The sequence below is a fragment of the Etheostoma spectabile genome, chromosome 3 (genome assembly GCF_008692095.1).
Source record: "Etheostoma spectabile isolate EspeVRDwgs_2016 chromosome 3, UIUC_Espe_1.0, whole genome shotgun sequence".
NCBI lineage: Eukaryota > Metazoa > Chordata > Actinopteri > Perciformes > Percidae > Etheostoma > Etheostoma spectabile.
The window spans coordinates 10278126-10292205 of record NC_045735.1 but is presented as its reverse complement, the minus strand read 5'-3'; the positions used below and the strand labels follow the sequence as shown (position 1 = coordinate 10292205).

Sequence of the window (14080 nt, the reverse complement as noted above, 5' to 3'; positions counted from 1 at the left end):
CACAAGCGCCTCCTTTCCTCTGATAACCTCATTCCTCTCCCTGGTTTTGAATAACTTTTGGAAGTTGATAATATTCCAAGTGTCTTTTCTCGGTCTGACCTATATGTATAACCTAAAACACAGCAACCATTTTCCTTGACCACATTCAAGATATACTTCAGTGCCTGTGCTTTGTTGTGATGGGGAGTGCCTCCAATATGGCGACTTCCGGTCTGATGACGCGTCATGAAAACCCTCTATGGGTAAGTACTTCATCCACTTTAAAATATATAACTCATTAGGCTTAGTGCATTTATTAGTGGGATTTCGCAGACTTGTTGCAGTTATGTTCTACCCTTGCATTTTTTCTTTGAATTTGTTTTAAGGTATGTGGGTTTGTTGCCATTTGTTAACTTTTTTATGTCAGATGTTTATTCTTGATACTTTATACTTTCAATCTGTAAATATGTATCTCATCAAGTTATTAGGAGCTTATCTTTGGAAAAACAAAACTATACTTGTTTTTGAAAAAAAGAGCTGAGTTGAAACCTTGAAAACTCTTGTCAAGGCAAAAATAATTTAGTCCTATATGACATTGGCTGTCTTTTACTCTAGCGGAGGTATCCTAATGATCTGAGAGCTGGACTCTCCTGACAGTGTCTGGATTTGTTGCTCGCTTTCTGCTGATGGAGCTAAGTGAAGACAATAAGCTACACTCCACTGTCAGCTACCATCCACCAGTATCTGGCTTGCTGCTACTGATGCATGCGTGATTACTGTATAAGATCAAGGGCCTTGCTGAATCCATTCATGCATGTCTGTGCTTTGTTGTGCAACAAGGTTGGCATGCAGCATTTTTTACATTAGTTAATTAGGTTAAGTGTATGGCTTAAGGTTAAGTATTTTCTTCCAATTCTCATCTAAAATCTGTTAAGGGCTTGTTTTGAAACTGACTTTATGCTTAAGATTCTGAATTCGTCAAAGTTCCACTCTCCTCAAATATTCAGGTAATTCAATACATTTTGATAACCAATATAGAAATACCTACCTACAATATTGCTATTCCAGTCACTGTGGTAGTCAAACAACTCCACAGCGGCAAAGCCCCAGGGATTGATGTGATCTGTCCAGAAATGCTGAAAGCTCTGGGTGTGGAGTGTGTGGTTGACATGCCTCTTCAACATTGCGTGGAAGTCTAGGACAGTGCCTAAGGCGTGGCAGACCGGGGTGGTGGTTCCCCTCTTCAAAAAGGGGGAGCAGACGGTGTGTGCCAATTACAGGGGTATCACACTTCTCAGCCTCCCTGGTAAAGTCTACTGCAAGGTGCTGGAAAGGAGGGTTCGGCCAATAGTTGAACAACGGATAAGATCTTCACTCTCGCAAGGATCCTGGAGGGAGCCAAGGAGTATGCCCAACCAGTCTACATGTGTTTTGCGGATCTGGAGAAGGTGTATGACGGGTCCTCCAAGAGATGCTGTGGGAGGTGCTGTGGTAGTATGGTGTGAGGGGGTCCCTTCTCAGAGCCATCCAATCTCTGTTTGACTAAAGCGAGAGCTGTATACGGGTTCTCGGCAGTAAGTTGAACCTGTTCCAGGTGAGGGTTGGCCTCCGCCAGGGCTGCGCTTTGTCACCAATCCTGTTTGTAATATTTATGGACAGGATATTGAGGCGTAGTCGGGGTGGGGAGGGGTTGCAGTTCGATGGGCTCAGGATCTTATCGCTGTTTTTTGCAGATGATGTGGTCCTGATGGCATTATCGGCCTGTGACCTTCAGCACTCACTGGATTGGCTCGCAGCCAACTGTAAAGCGGCTGGGATGAGGAAACCGATGGAGTGCCTTCCTCAGGTAGGGAATGAGTCCTTACCAAGTGAAGGAGTTTAAAAACCTTGGGGTCTTGTTCGCGAGTGAGGGGACCATGGAGCATTAGATTGGTTGGAGAATCGGAGCAGCGGGTGTGGTATTACATTCCATTTATCGCACCATTGTGATGAAAAGAGAGCTGAGTTCTCGATCTACCGGTGAGTGTTTGTTCCTACCCTCACCTATGGTCATAACCGAAATAATGAAATCCAGGGTACAAGCGGTCAAAATGGGTTTCTTCAGGAGAGTGGCTGGCGTCTCCCTTAGAGATAGGGTGAGAAGCTCAGTCTTCTAAGAGGAGCTCGGCGTAGAGCCGCTGCTCCTTTGCATTGAAAGGAGCCCGCTGAGGTGGTTTGGGCATCTGGTAAGGATGCCCCCTGGGCACCTCCCTAGGAAGGTGTTCCAGGCACATCCGGCTGGGAGGGGTCTTGGGGAAGACCCAGGACTAGGTAGAAAGATTACATCTCCAACCTGGCCTGGGAACGCCCCAGGATCCCCCAGTCGGAGCTGGTTGATGTGGGTCGGGAAATGTGGGGTCCGCTGCTGGAGCTGCTTCCACCACGATCCAATACCGGTTAAGCAGATGAAGATGGATGGATGGATGTAATATTGGTATTATTTGTGTAACTCCACATCTCTAGACAGTTTATTATGCTCTGGTGTGGTCCCTTTGCACTGTAATGATAACTGATGTCAATTTGACTCCATTACGCTTAAAGTTTGTAATGAACCTCGTTTCTGCTCCTTTGATCAGCAACTAAGAAACATTAAAGCCAACTCTGGCTATGTATGAAAACTCCGCAACACACACCCACATTCTCAATGTCAGTGGCAATGAGCGACTCATTACAGAATATGCTCCACGGAGAAGCCCTGCTTTAATTAATTGTGTGCCTGCCAGTGACACGGAGAGGAGAAGGAACATGGTCAATTTAGTGTCCATGGAGACATCTTCAATCCAGTTGGAGGTGGCTAGTTTATGTCTCTAACAAAGGTCGGCATAGTTACAGTACTGTTTCTAGTGTCAGAAAAGAGAAAGATTTTTTACTGTGAGTTGTATAGTTACTGTCAAAGTGATAATGTAATGTTAAATGTTCAGAAATCCGAGTGGTTTGACAACCAATTCATTCTAGTAACATGACTCAGATTATATTGAGCCTCTAACTGGGAAGCTTTGGTATGGACCGTGAGCATTGGATCCTCAGCTGAACCACCCCTAAGGCCTTGTGCTTGACTAACAAGTCTCTGTAGCCCTTATTAGGCTCGTATGAGCCCGACACATGGTGCCATCCACTGCCCTCTACCACCATCAGTGACTGCTGTTTAGGATGACAAACTTTTTAAGACACTTACATTTCCAACACCTACAAACAATTAAATCATGACTACTCTGAGAATTCTCTTTCCAAACGGATGTATACAATGTGTGTGGTGGCAGGAAATATGCGAGATGAACCATATGGTCAAAGAGACTTTCTCTTCTGTTCATCATTGTGTTGTGGACTGATCACTGTCCCGGGATTTGTGGCTTGCCACCAGACATGCTGTACATAACCATGACAACCAAGTGGGATTCTTCTGGAGGGGTAGTGGATCAGTAAATAAACAGAATATAAACTGCTTTTTGATGGTGGAGGATGTGAACAGCGATGGTAGGTTAACCCTATATACTCATACATTCGAAGAAATATACACAAATACTGTAAATTAAGGATTAATCTGGGAGGAAATAAACAACGGACAAGGAAACAAAAGTCTACAGGTAAAACTATGCTCAAAATGTTCTAATATACACAGAACAAGCATATTTATCTTCAGTTCATTACACTGTATATCCTTGAGGCAGCAATACCCAGTTTGGCTCATTAATCAAAGTGAATACATCCTTGGAAGTAAACTTGAGGTCGGTGTAAAGAAGCGAGGCAAGACAAATTAGGCATGAAATCTAAAAAATATACAGCAAAACATTATGGCATATGTGGAAGAGTGAAGATAATAGTAAAACCTTTCCTATCAGGTATTTAGTACCTGCTGACTATACGTGGTTTTGTTACCATAATTCCTTAAATAAAAACGGGGGCCTTTATTTATCTAAACTAACTCTGTTTGATAAGTATAATAGTTTTAAAATAAACAGTTTTAGATTAAAAGCCATAGCGTTCCAGTGGACAGAGTCATTTCAAAAACATTTGCAAAAATAAAACCATATACAACAGCCAGAAGGACAACAAAGCAATCTGTGTCAGATTGAACCCTGTAAATGTGCCGGGTATTTATTTCAAATACAGGTACTAAGGTATTGCTGGTAGATTATAATACAACCATATGGTAGTTTTATAAAAACACGTTGCTGGTATGCAGCACAACCGTACCGGATTAAAATTAAAGACGTTAATTTAGCTATAACCAGCATGAACATGAAAAAATAAAAAATCTACGTTTTCCTCAGAGCTACACATATGCTCAGTTACACATGTGTGCAGTAGGCATATGCCACATCATGGCATTCAGTATCTCAACACAAAAACAAATCTGAGGTATCTAATAAGATTCAGCTGCAAGCTAAATCTGAACAGAACAAAATGATATTGCTTAAATATTAAAATCATCGCTGCTTGATAAATTAAACTGAAATAAAATTACCTGTAGCAGTATTGGGTGGTCATTCCTCCTCAAAAATCCCCATCCTCAAGAACTAGCCCCAAGTTCATTGTTAAACAGCTCCTCTTCATCGTCCTCCTCCTGAGGTGTTTTGCATCAGTTCTCCTGGCCCTGCTGTCGGACCTGATCGAGGATGAGGTCGTCTTTGCTCCAGTCAGTTTTCACAGACAGTTCACAAACTTTGAAAGACTTTTTGATCATATCCATGTCCAGTTTGACCCAGGCAGCGACCACCCAGTCTACAAGCAGGCATTGGGCAGGGGCTTTTAAGTTACCTCTGACTGTGTACTCTTATCTGCATCCCCAGCCCTCTGATTGTAGGCAGCGTGCAGGCTCGCCTCAAAGGGCTGGTTCCACATCACATCAGGGCTTGAATATATTTAGTGCACCCTCCCGGGATCACCGCTGTTGGGATATTGTAGCCACATTTAAGTTCATCTTTGGTGGCGGCACTGATTGGGTAGCGGTATGAGTCCCATTCTGGCCAGTCTGATGTCAGAGTGTCTTTCAACCAGCCATTCACAAAAGTGGCAATTACTGTTCTGGAGATCTGCTGCTGCATTGCCCTAACGAATAGCCCCTTTGAAAACGATAAAGGCTTTAGTTTAGCACCGTCGGCCATGCCAGCGAGGACAACGGTAAGATGGCTTTGCTTGTGTCCTGTTGTTTTTAGAGACACACTCTTTGCTCGTCACGTTTTAACAGTAGTGGGAGACACCATATCAAACGGCAGTCTTGTCCCTTGCAATGATGTCCTCTAAAATATTTTTTGAGCTGACAGCCTTGCAAACATGGTCAATGTAGAAAGTTTCTCAGTTAGTAGATCTGGGTCTTTCTGGGCCATGGTGGTGCGACGTTGAAGTGAGAAACCATTGCGCTGTAGAAATCTTTGTAGCAAATGACTGTTAGCCACTAATCACCATGACTCACGGAATTAGATCTCCAACACTTTATTTTGTATCATTTTTCTTGATACTCTGTTGTCCCGCATGGAGTAGATCCACTTTGGGAGTTTTGTTCCTAGCTCCAGACTAACTTTTTTCCTCCCACCTCCAGCTAGCCATGCTCTGCTCTTGTCGGCTAATCTTGTCAGCTCAGCCTTCTGTTTCTTCCAGTGTCAGAGTCTCCTGGGGTCAATGTCAAAATGTCTTTCACCTGAGTTTTCCCTCAGTTTTATTTATTTATTTATTTTTTTAAATTGTTGTTATTGAAACAAGATATAATCTAATATCGGTACTTGGAAAGTGCTGTGTTTCTACTTTATGGTACGGCTCCGCACAACTTGCGTTTTTTTGGTTTTCCATTGACAAAATGTATGAACAATAACTGTCGAGGTTTCAAGCGAGCTGAGCCTATACTAGAAGGTGGAGATAAAACACTGCAGACCACTAAGAATAGTAGCTCGACACAGAGCATCCTGCACAAATCAACAAACAGCCAAGCCAATGTCAAAGCGTTGCAATCTTATTCATTCAACCCATATTGTAAAAACAAAAACAAAAGGCAGCCCCCGAAGCTACACGGTAGAATTGGAAAAGTGCAGACATCAGATGAAAGGATCCAGCCAGTGTTACGAAGTGGATGATGTCACGGCAGTTTTACATTTAAAAAACAGGTTTGTTCAGGTGATGAGTCCGGAAATAAATAAATAAGTACCATCTGTTTCACAAGCACTTGCTACACTGTTAAAGATGGTTCCTCTCAAAAACTGTTTAATTTAGAAAGAGTTGTATTTTGTACGTGTGTTGCAAGAAACATCTGGCCATTGGCTAATACAATATTGTGTTTCTACTCAGTTTGGTTTAGTTCAAAGTGCCATGGATTCACTTCATTCTGGATTAGTACCTCTATCGCTAACAAATTTAACTGCTTTTATAAGATGGAAAAAATGTTAATGATCATGATAGATGTTAGCCGTACCCACTTATTGGCAGTTTTCTTCTATTGCTAACAAGCATCAGTCAATACTAAACCCACTTTTTAAAAACTCATCACACTGACCTAAAAAATTACATGCATTACATGAATTTCTTGAAAGTTTGAATGATTTCACATCAGTTTGTCATTACTGTAGAAAATTACATTTTATAATGTGCCATTTAAACTTAGTGAACTTCACCTAATCATAAATTATTAATTCAACTTTAATTAGTGCCTTGATTTTCACCATTTCTTTTTTTAATTTTCAAAAAACTATCACTTGTATCAATGTACCACATTATTGCAGAATTCTGAGAAAAGTGCTACGGATCACATTCTGTTAAAATCTATAAAAATACTATGCCTTCTCACTGACTGGCAGACTGCCATCCATGTCTTTCCTCGACCATGTATATCAACCAGGTGAGCTGAATCTCCCTAACAACCCAGCTCCACCCACTAGCTGCTCAGGGAGAGTTGTCGCTGTGCATACATCAATGAAAGTAGATGCAAGTAATAGCCACCTTTGCAAATGCATGTCACAATGTGACTTTAGGCTTTTTATTTTGATCCCAACATTACATGTTTTGGTTAATTGTACAGTTTGAGTTTAAGCAGTATGTGTATTTAAATATAATATGTGCATGTTTTAACAATAACATTATTTGCATGGTTTTGTGGATTTGCTGCGTTTTGTTCAGTAGACTTGATTCCCAGTCCAATGAACAAAACGCACCTAATATACACACACAAACACATACACACACTTTTGCTTGTAAAACAGGACCTCACACTGCCTTGTGACATACGGAGACAGATTAAAGTTAGTCAAGCTTTGTAGAACATCACATACAATGTCTCAAGGGTTCCACAGAACCATAACAGCAACAGTTCCAGACCTGGATCCACATCTTAAAGAAGACAATTCTCAGATATAAATTTAATATTTGTATTGTATAGTAAAGGGTAAGACATCTGAGGGGGATATTCTAAAATATATTCCTCCTTCTCAGACAACCAGGTGCGCAAGCAGATGCAGTCTGCAATGTCTATTTTCCTGCCAAATATAAAATACCATCACAAAATTAGCAAGGAATAGCAACCAAAGGCAGATGCAGCAGGTTGACAGCATTAAGTCAGTAACTTTTTAAAGATTACTTTCTAACAGGTGAATGTAGTATACGTAGACAGGCAGGTCCAGATGAAGGGGCAGAGTAACTGTTGGAAAGGCCGTGCCTGTGCGCATGCGTCGGTGTGAACATTTCCAGCCGTCACCTCGGGGTGGATGCGCAGCGGAGCGGGAAGGAGACAGCGGCTGTGTGTGTGATTTTAAAGTATTGTCACGTAGCTTGGTTAGATACATGTTTAGTCTGTGTAAAAGGTGCAGCAAATTTGATAGTGAGAAATTACTATTAATGTTATTTCTTGTTTGGTCTTGTTTATTTCAGACCACACACACCCACACACGCGTGAAGACAGAGATATTCCTAATTGGCTACACATAGCTAGCTATGTGCACATATAGCCATTACCTGCCAAACAATGTACCCTATTGTGCTATGCTGTGCAAATCCTTCAACACCTCAAGGAAAGTTCTGGTCTGGATTGAACTGCACTGACTCCTTTTGTGTTCTGACCGACAACCCAGTCAGACACCCATCTTATATCCACCATTCCTAATACAAAGGGCAAATAAGGGGCCCGGGGAATATGGATGGATGGACAGCCAGGTACCTTTTTATAAACAGTCACAAAATAAAAACGCTGCAAATATGAACTAAATCCCCTGATTAATGCAACATAATCACGTCTCCCGGCCTTTTTCCCCCACAGAAAGCTGCTACCAGCCAGGCTAAAGCTAACATAGTTGGCCTAAAGAAACAAGGGGTCCGTCCGTCCCAACTAACGTTACAGTTCTGAGCCACAACACTGGAAATATAACACTAATCTACTACGGAAGTCTGTGTCTGATCTAACGTCATTTCCACTGATTTAATTGTTCTTGGATACATAGTTTGTTGCTAGTGTGTGTGACATGCAAGTCTGATCAATATATCAAACTAACAAGTTGGCCCCGCTAGTCGACCACAACCTGAAATTTAGAGGTTGCAACATGCAGTCATTGACCTACACTTTAGCCTGGATTGATAGTATTATATGAATACAATGTTGTCATGCTAGTCAACCAGCGTATTTTAACCTAATTTCCCTCCTTAAAACCACTTCAGAAGAGTAACGTTAGTCACAGCTTACTTGCTTTGGTGTTTGTAAAGCATTAAAGTTCAACAAAGAAAGGTTCACATCAGAAAAGATTCTTTTTCATTTTTTTCTTCTATGTAGGTGCACTCCCCTACAAAATCACAGCAGTAGTCGAGAATGATTTATTATTTCCAAATAGAGCTATTCATGTAATCTTTTAAAATTACATTTTCTTTTTTCATATCGTAATAGATATCGCAGGGGAAAAAAATGTCGCAATGTCAGATTTTTCCAATATCATGCAGGCCAACTATTTATACAGTAAAATACAATACAACACAAATTAACTTTTAGAGAAAGGATAAAAATACATTGGAAATGCATTGTGCAGCGCTTTACACTATAATAAACAGATACAGAGAGGACATAAGACAAATAGGGAGGGCCATAGAGACAAACTGTGACAGAAGTCATCATGGTTAGAAGCAACTTACACTTGCAATAGGAGTCATATACTTTATACTACTTTATACACCCAACCATCAGTAATATACCACACTACTCCTGTGTTTGCTACAGAGGGACAACAGCCACACACTCAATCATAAAAGATTGCTTCTTAGAAAAACGTGAACATAGATAATCCTAAATTTTTGAGCAATGCTGTCAACCAATGCTGTCATGGATGGCAATCTTGGAACCCATCGGCTATCGGTCTGACAACTTTTTCTTCCATGTGCCGGGTCTAATCAGCAACTTGAGACATCAGAATGGTGTTGGAGTTGAGAGACGACATCTCTATGAACAGATATCTTCATATAGCCCATATGAATGCAGATAAATAAAATAAAAACCTAAATCGTCATCAGACAATAACCCATGGGTTCCTAGATTACATTTCAGTCAATGCTCTTTTGCTCTCCATACGGACTGTTTACCTGCATGCAACCAAAGCCCGCTCAAACGTGATTGGTCAATACTACTCGGACTACAAATGGACTACAAATGGAAACCAGAACGCCTTGAATACCAAAATATTGTGCCGTTGCCTTCAACTTCTGTATTCAAATGCATATTTCTGTTTACAGAGATTATTATATTGGTGATAATATTCTGTAGGTTTATCACTACATGTGACCCCTTTCATCTAATCCATTGATATAAAAAAAACTTGATCATAGCCGCTTTGAACAGGGCACCACTGATTCATAGAAAACATCGCATAGCCCACAATCTCTGGTGACGTCAAACTTTGATTTAGCGTCATTATGCTGATCACTTATAATTACAGATGTCAGGCTATTCAGCTTGGACAGAGAACACAAGCTGTAATATCTGAACAGTATAAAGAAAAAAGTTATTTTGCCCTATACGATCTGACACAATAGTTAGATGCTTCTCTTGACTAAGATATCTCCAGTTAAATTGGCATCCCTGTTGTGTTGAGTAGGAACAGGCAGACTGGCAGAACAGGAAGTAATGGGAGCTGAAACAGGCAGTGTTGATTTGATAAATACTTTTTGCAGTGCTGGTGATGCTCTGCTAAGCAATGCTGACCCCCCGGTAGGATGGCATATGTTAATAAAAAGCACAGTAGGACGTCCTCTGCATCCTAATCTGCTGGTGTCAAAATTAATTTTGTGTGTGTGTTTGTGTGAGAGTGTGAGTGAGTGATTCCCCATCTCTGTGCTGCTGCAGGCAGCATCTACTTGACAATTGTGTCAGCGCGAGTTGTGTGCGTGTTGTGTGCATGGACATTCATACGTGCCCATTCCTGTTCATGCACATGTCAAATGTGTGCTTGCATGGGGTAGTGGCAGGCACAGCACCTAATCTACATATCAATTTTCCTCATTTGAATAAACCACTTATTGGGTGATGGTGGTGATAATTACCTGTTGTGCAGTGAGTAGGGCACAGGCTCCCACTGGGCCTCTCTTTGTCGTGCCTGGGTCACTGAGTCTGTACACAGTAGAGTGGAGTGTCTTACACTGGGGACTGGTGAGACACGACAGTACAGCACAAGTCACAGCTTTTCTTTACTGGCACCTGACTTTGCCTGGTAGCGCGCCAGTGCTATCAAGTAGGACATGGCACGGTGATAATGTGTCTTTACATCTGGATAATTTTTAGAAGCAACTTGACAATTTGTGCACCATACTAAGATGTCTTCTAGAGCACAGTTGGTTGTGTCCAAAAAAAAGGTTACAGAGTTAATAAAGAAAAGGTCAAGATATAGCGTCACCCAAAGACAGCTTTAAAAGTTTGTGGTGAGAGAACAATGGAAAATCCTGTTTATTTTTGACAAAACACACTGAAGTGAAGACTATTTAATGACACCATGCATATTATAGCTGACAGTCTGTGATGTCAAGTGTCAGTAAGATCACCCACATACATTGATGCGAGATTCTTTCAAGAGACTTTGCAATCAAAATGTTCTAAAGTGGCAATTTTTCAGCAATAATGTGAGTTCATTTGTGAAACATGGGTGTGTTTTGTAATGAAATCAGTTGCTGGTTTCCATGAATCACATAAAAGAGCTCAAACTGTGTCTATGTGAGCACAGGTGAGTCATGCTGTCCAACCGGTACATTTGACCGCCCGCAGCACCTCTGCCATCATTTTGCATGGCTGCATCCTGAAGATGTCACTGAACATTAAAAATGATCCCGCTCATGCTCTACAGCTGTATGTTCACTGCCACTGCTGAACCTCAGTAATGCAGTCACGTGAATGGCTCACAAATGGGAATGAACAGGTGTCAGTTAAATTATGTGTCCTCTCATTGGGGGCTGGCAGAGTCAGCAAGGAGACAGTGGCTTAATTAACCTTCGAGCTCTGCTGTTGAAACAGCGACACGCTGGGCACATGAAAAATATAGGTGGACAATATCTGCCAGTCTACATAACTCCCTGGCTTTTAATTACAAGCACCAAGGGATTGTACTTACTTTTCTTAACCCTCACATGTATTTTTCTCACATTTGCCTCCCTTCCCAGCCTGTCTGCTTAGGATAACATTGATTTCACATGTTTCTGTCAATTCGCCGTCATCTTGCCATGGCTGAGAGAGGCAGATATCTCCTCTTATGTCATTTTACGTGAAATGAGGTCAGTCCACCCTCAGAAAGTATTTTCTGTTATCTTCATAAAGATGTCTGGCAGCCTAAAATGAGCCTTCTAGTACAGTGAGGTAAGCGAATGGTTTGCTGTTCTCTTCGTACTGGAATGATAGACCAAAGTGGAAATGCATATTTCAATATGTTGATATAGGCAATATTATAAAAGCCCCTGTAGATTTTCCTCACTTTTGACTTTCATACTGCATGGTTTACTTTTTATACTACATATTTGATTGACATTTTAATCCAATTAGACTGATAATTATCTCGCAAACTACAGATACACTCACAAGCTTCAGGCTTCTTCTGACCATAGAACAGGCTGCGGGAATCAAAGCTTTACCTCTGATCTACCCTCATTTTTTCATGTTGTTGCTTGTGTGATGCTGTTATTTATACTGAAGCAAACCTCTAATGTTTTATAAGTTACCCAGGGATAACATAAAATACACAATAAAATCTGACAGAAGCTTTTTAAAGAACCTGTGAAAATGTAGGTATACATCCCATTTTGTGCATCTTAAATCTGAATTAACCAGATTGCCTTTGACTTTAATTTTAGCCCCAAGCACTATATCAGAAAATGATTTAGCTACTACGTTTGTCATGAAAAATGTAAGTTATCTTGCTGATGCATGATGTTTATTTTTTTCTAATGTGTAAATCACTATCAGTGTAGATTCAGTGATTATCTACAGTCAAATCTTAGAAGGATTTTATTTCCAGTGCATTCTGTGAGTTACCTTCCCTTTCACAGCGCTAATGCAACTGTAATGTAGCTAAGAATGACCAACGTTGTGAAGTTTATAAGAAATGAGTATGGAAGATGTCATGGGCCTTTTTACTTTTAGAGAGGAATTTATTTTGTTTTCCGCACATGACCATTTGAATCACAATACAGTACAAACACCCAGTAGAATCCATTGAAGATTAAATCAGTAGCAGTTCACTTTGAACTGGTGCACATTTTTTAGTTTTTAGTGTTTTTAGTTTTCTTTTCTTCTTTTTTATTTGTTCTCTATCTGGCTGTCTAGACACAAGAGAAAGCTTTTCATCAGTGAAAGCAGCTCCAACTAATTGAACAAGCTTCCACACTGCAAGCAAACAGTGTTATGACCAATATAGCATCCCACAAGAACCTTGTTCAGTTACCATAGATGCAAAAGGGAAATGTCTTTATTTTATTTTACAGGACATAATGAATTATACTGGGTTTTTTTTAAAGCTCATCCCCATTTCAAGAGGAGACATTTGGACGAGTTGGATCAGGATTTATTTCTGAATCAACTGTGATGGTGAATACTCTGGCCAATTATAGGGAAGTGTTTTGAATTAAAGTCACCATCTGGTTTTTAATCACATACGCTTCTATGTGGAGTGTGAGTCAAAAGTTATGCTGTACAAGGAAAATCTTTTGTCTGACATTTAGCATTGTTTTCTTACTCTCCCTATTGTCAGTCTTCATTCATAAATCTCCATGGACATGGATTTATACAATAAATCTAAGCTTAAATTTAGAATTTTGTTGGTAAGACTTCCCTTTTGTTAACATTTTGATCACATAGTCTGCCTTTAGGAAACAAAATGTCATTGCATCCTTCTGTCTTTCAATCTGAATAATGGGCGGTCCTTCCATCTCTGACTTCTCTACCATGCACTTCATTGTCCCAGAAAATTCAATTCATTCAGCTGCAGACTGCAACTCCAATTCTAATGAGCTTTCATTTCATAAAAGGTAAAAAAAAATGTTTTATCTCATTACATGGCTATCCCAAGAAAGATGGCAGTAAAAGACAACCAAGAACATAACACAAACAAACTTGCAAACATAGCCAGCAGTGTTTGGCAAGTTACTTTTAAAAAGTATTTTGTTACAGTTACTAGTTACTTCTTCCAAAAAGTCACTAAATTAGATACTCAGTTACAAATTCTAAAAGTAACTAGTTACTTCAGACAGTAACTAATGCATTACTTTTAAGTGACTTGAAATACATGTGCATGTTCAATTATTTATGGTAAATCTCAATATTATAATGTATATATTATTAGTATGTATTATAATATATATATAATATTATAATGACATGGCCACTTGATACAATACAAGAACTGAACTGTGACAGCGATTAGCTTCGGAGCAAGTAGCCACTCTAGAGTCATAGTGCCTATGTTTTCTGACCACGGTGGGAAATCTTTGGCAGGAAAAGTTACCCCCCCCGATTTCATTTGAGTTGTTTGTTGTGAGTCCGACTATGCGTGCTTTCGACCACCCGCCCAACTCTACCTCTGATTGGTTTACCATGAAATTGTACTCAACCTCAGCCAATCGTCAACAT

The 14080-nt window shown here is 40.3% G+C and overlaps 1 long non-coding RNA gene across 1 annotated transcript in view; it reads right to left on the bottom strand.

Annotated features, from left to right (window-relative positions):
• Positions 1-11942, bottom strand: part of LOC116683210 (uncharacterized) — an 18771-nt gene extending 6829 nt beyond the window's left edge. Inside the window, exon 1 of the long non-coding RNA XR_004330534.1 lies at positions 11931-11942. This is a non-coding gene — a long non-coding RNA (uncharacterized LOC116683210). The remainder of the gene's footprint in view (positions 1-11930) is intronic.
• Between the last annotated feature and the right edge of the window lie 2138 nt (positions 11943-14080).